At 34.7% G+C, this 5313-nt stretch overlaps 1 non-coding gene across 1 annotated transcript; it reads left to right on the forward strand.

The window, feature by feature from the left end:
- Window positions 1–3456: 3456 nt before the first annotated feature.
- On the forward strand, window positions 3457–3560 carry LOC127747139 (small nucleolar RNA R71). Its single transcript, XR_008008943.1, has one exon. It is a non-coding gene; the product is annotated as a small nucleolar RNA R71 (small nucleolar RNA).
- Window positions 3561–5313: the final 1753 nt, after the last annotated feature.

Raw genomic sequence — 5313 nt, forward strand, 5'->3', positions numbered from 1 at the left:
TAAGCCAACCCTTTTAATTACCTTTGTTAACCACTTTGAGCCGTTGTTAATCCCATTTATTCTATATTTTACCACATTACTAGCCTTAAGTAAAAAAACAATGAAAAATCCCAATTGAATCTTTGGTTAGCTTAAGATAGAATGTGTGTTAACTAAGTATGGAAAAATTACGGGAATAAAGGGTAATAAGAGAATATGTCATGATGAAATAAAGGAAAATTGGGTACCTATTCTTGTGAAACCATAAAAGAACATTACAAATCTATGTGCATTGATAAGCTATACAAAAAAAATTTCCTTTATGTTAGTAAATAAGGGGTCAAAATCACCCAAATGATAAGTCAGAGTTTAATAATCAATGCACATGTGATAAAATTAAAATAAAGGTTGATGCATGAACATGGAATGTGAAAAGGAGATTTTTGGTAGCTAAGATGAATGTTAAAATTATATAGAATATATGTATGTTAGGTGAGAGCTTAGCTTAAATAAAGATTCAATGTATAAGCTCACTTAGCCATATGTGTATCCTCACCCTTACCTTAGCCCCATTACAACCACGAAAACACCTCATGATGTTTGCATGGGAATTTTAAAATTATTGATTGGTTAGGTGAAAAATAAAATTTCGGAAAGGCATGATTAGAGAAGGATAGAGTGACTACCCCATATACTAGAGATGATTAGAGTGCACACGCACCAACAGTAAGGGTTCAATGCTCAGTCCTGTATTCCCGGCTTTCACGAGCTATCTTCTTACAAATTTATCTGCTTTTATAATATGAATTGAATTAGTGAAATCTGCCCCATATTTTGTCTTAGAAAACTTATCTATTTTTAATCATGTAGACAAAATCATATAGTTGCATTCATATTTATATAGGTTGCATTGCATGAGTCTTACATGTTCCTATTCATTCATATTTATCTCCTTCAACTTAGCATGAGGACATGCTAATGTTTAAGTGTGGGGAGGTTGATAAACCACTATTTTGTGATTCATATTGTGTTTAATTGTGCGGTTTTATCAGGTCTTCACCCACTTATTCATATGATTTGCATGTATTTATAATCCCTTCCTAAAAATATTCTATGATTGAAAACTTTCTTCCTAAAGACCTTTTAGTTGTATATTTTTATTTTCCTTCGTACCATTCGATGCCATGATCTGTGTGTTTAAGTGTTTCAGGCTTCATAGGGCAAGGATGGCATAAGAAATGAAGAAGAAGCGTGCAAAAATGGAACACAAGGAATTGAGGAGATGACCAGCGAGAAGTCACGCGGTCGCATGGCTCACGCGACCGCGCGAAATGGAAGAAATCAGAGTGACGCGCTCGCATGCCTGACGCGACCACGCGGATTGGAAGCTGCGCGAACAACGCGAATGCGTGGACGACGCGCACGCGTGGTACGAAAAACGCTGAGTGACGCGATCGCGTGGACAACATGGCCGCGTGACGTGCGCGATTTTTAGAAGTACAGAAGTCGCTGGCAGAGATTCTGGGTCGCATTTCAACCCAGTTTTCGGCCCAGAAACACAGATTAGAGCCAGGGAACATGCAGAGACGGAGACACAATTCATTCCACACAATTTCAAGTTTTTAGATCTGAATTCACTCCTCCCCTAGGTTTCTCACTTGAACATTCATAAATTAGGATTTTGAAGAATTTTGGCTTTAGCTTTTGAGAAGAGTCTACCTCCGGTACTGGTCATCATAGTTTGTTATTTACTTTTCATTTACTCTTCCATATTCTTAATTTGTCCAGAGTTGACATTGGATTATTTTTCATAGTTTATTAATATAAGACTAGTTCTACTTTTAATTAATCTCTTTCATTATTATTTATTATGTATTCTCTTATTTCTCCCATTGATTTGGTGAAGTCTACAATTACGATTATGGAGTAGTCCCCCAACTTGATTGGGAGATGATTAAAAGGAGAACTTTGAGTTAGAATACTTAAGAGTTCAATTGTAATTGGTTCATTGTTGGTTGGCTTGTTAGTCACTAACTCTAATCCTTCCCAAGGGAGAGGATTAGGACTTGTGAATAGAAGTTGACTTTTAATTTGACTTTCCTTCATTTGTTGAGGGTTAACTAAATGTAAACAATGACTAATTGTTAATTGCTCTTGATAAAATTATAACAAAGATAGAACTTCCAATTAATCTTCTCCTAGTCAAGATTTTATTTAAATCATATAAATTATCTAATTTAATTTTCTGTTCATCAAATTCAAAACCCCCTTTGAAAACGTCTGATTGATAAAATAGCACATCTTCCTGCAACTCGTTGGGAGACGACCTGGGACTCATACTCCCGGTATTTTATTTCTAAAATTTGTGACAACCCTTTTCTAAATTGACAAGTGGATTTTTGCCGGTTAAGAACTGTACTCGCAATGCCATTTTTCTAATTAATTCTTAATCTGCCAATTTCCGCTCACGTCAATGGCTCCTAGATATTGAGCAACTTGCTCTTCAGTTACATCTTCATCCTCTTCAGAGGAAGAATAGTTCTCAGAGCTCATGAATGGCAGAAGGAAGTATAATGGAATCTCTATGGTCTCTATATGAGCCTCAGATTCCTTTAGGTCCTCAATAGGGAACTCCTTTCTGTCTGGAGGATGTCCCATGAGGTTTTCCTCATTGGGATTCATATCCTTCCCATCCTCTTTGGATTCGGCCATTTTGATTATATCAACGGCCTTGCACTCTCTTTTTGGATTTTCTTCTGTATTGCTTGGGAGGGTACTAGGAGGAGTTTCAGTGATTTTCTTACTCAGCTGACCCACTTGTGCCTTCAAGTTTCTAATAGAGGACCTTGTTTCATTCATGAAACTTAAAGTGGCCTTAAATAGATCAGAGACTATGTTTGCTAAGCTAGAGGTGCTCTGCTCAGAATTCTCTGTCTGTTGCTGAGAAGATGATGGAAAAGGCTTGCTGTTGCTAAACTTGTTTCTTCCACCATTATTGAAGCCTTGTTGAGGCTTTTGTTGATCCTTCCATGAGAAATTTGGATGATTTCTCCATGAGGGATTATAGGTGCTTCCATAGGCTTCACCCATGTAATTCACCTCTGCCATTGCAAGGTTCTCAGGATCATAGGCTTCTTCTTCAAGAAATGCCTCTTTAGTACTGTTGGATGCATTTTGTAATCGATTCAGACTCTAAGAAATCATGTTGACTTGCTGAGTCAATATTTTGTTCTGAGCCAATATGGCATTCAGAGCATCAATTTCAAGAACTCCCTTCTTCTGAGGCGTTCCATTACTCACAGGGTTCCTCTCAGTGGTGTACATGAATTGGTTATTTCAACCATGTCAATGAGTTCTTGAGCTTCTGCAGGCATTTTCTTTAGGTGAATGGATCCACCTACAAAATGGTCCAGTGACATCTTAGAGAACTCAGATAGACCATCATAGAATATATCCAAAATGGTCCACTCTGAAAGCATGTCAGAAGGACACTTTTTGGTCAACTGGTTGTATCTTTTCCAAGCTTCATAGAGGGATTCACCATCTTTTTGCTTGAAGGTCTAAACATCCACTCTGAGCTTGCTCAACTTTTGAGGAGGAAAGAACTTGGCCAAGAAGGCCGTGACCAGCTTATCCCAAGAGTCCAGGCTATCTTTAGGTTGTGAGTCCAACCATGTTCTAGCTCTGTCTCTTACAGCAAAAGGGAAAAGCATGAGCCTATAGATTTTAGGATCTACTCCATTAGTCTTAACAGTATCACAAATCTGCAAGAACTCAGTTAAAAACTGATAGGGATCTTCTAATGGAAGTCCATGAAACTTGCAGTTCTGTTGCATTAGAGCAACTAGTTGAGGCTTCAGCTCAAAATTGTTTGCTCCAATGGCAGGGATTGAGATGCTTCTTCCATAAAAATTGGAAGTAGATGTAGTATAATCACCAAGCATCCTCCTTGTGCCTCCACCATTGTTATTGGGTTCGACTATGTCTTCTTTTTCGAGATTCTCTGTAAGGTTTTCTCTGGATTGTTATACTTTAGCTTCTCTTAGCTTCTTCTTCAGAGTTCTTTCTGGTTCAGGATCTGCTTCAACAAGAATGTCCTTGTCCTTGCTCCTACTCATATGAAAAAGAAGAAAACAGAAAAGAAAGAGGAATCCTCTTCACCACAGTAGAGAGATTCCTTTATGTGAGTAGAAGAAAATAAGAAGAAAATCCAAACACATGTAGAGGGGAGAAGAGGGTTCGAATTTTGAGTAGAAGAGAAGTGTTAGTAGATAAATAACTAAAAAGAAGAAGATGAGAGAGAGAGAGAGAGTTTTCGAAAATTGTTTTTGAAAAATGGTTAGCGATTTTCGAAAATTAAGAGAAGAAATAAAATTAAAATTAAAATTTGAAACAATTAGTTAATTAAAAGAATTTTGAAAAAGAGGGAGGTGATTTTCGAAAATTAGAGAGAGAGAAGTAGTTAGGTAGTTTTGAAAAAGATAAGAAACAAACAAAAAGTCAATTAGTTAGTTGAAAAAGATTTGAAAATCAATTTTGAAAAGATAAGAAGTTAGAAAAGATTTTGAAATTGATTTTAAAAAAGATATGATTTGAAAAAGATATTTTGAAAAGATATGATTGAAAAAGATATTTTGAAAAAGGTTTGAAAAAAGAAATTTAGAAAGATTTGATTTTTTTTAAATCAAAATTGATTACTTGACTAACAAGAAACTAAAAGATATGATTCTAGAATTTAAAGATTGAATCTTTCTTAACAAGAAAGTAACAAACTTCAAAATTTTGAATCAATCACATTAATTGTTAGTAAAGTTTTCGAAATTTTGAAATGAAATTAAGAAAAAGATTTTGAAATCACTTTTTGAAAAAAAAAATTCGAAAATATAAAAGAAAAAATGAAAAAGATTTGATTTTTGAAAAAGTTTTGAAAAGATAAGATTTTTAAAATTGAAATCTTGACTTGACTAACAAGAAACAACTTATTTTAAAAAATTTTTACTAAGTCAACCCAAAGATTTTGAAAATTATGAGTAAAACAAGGAAAAGATATTTTTTTGATTTTTTTTGAATTTTTAATGATGAGAGAGAAAAAGAAAAGATATCATTTTTGTGTTTTTCTCTTTTTTTTTTCAGTAAACAACAAGATTGACACAAGACATGAAAAATTAAGATCAAAACACATAATGCATGCAAGAACACTATGAATGTCAAGATGAACACCAAGAACACCTTGATGATCAAGATGAACATCAAGACTTATTTTTGAAAAATTTTCAATAAAAGAAAAACATGCAAGACACCAAACTTAGAAAATTTTCATGTTTAGACACTATG

Source organism: Arachis duranensis, chromosome 4, assembly GCF_000817695.3.
Source record: "Arachis duranensis cultivar V14167 chromosome 4, aradu.V14167.gnm2.J7QH, whole genome shotgun sequence".
In the NCBI taxonomy this organism is placed as follows: domain Eukaryota; kingdom Viridiplantae; phylum Streptophyta; class Magnoliopsida; order Fabales; family Fabaceae; genus Arachis; species Arachis duranensis.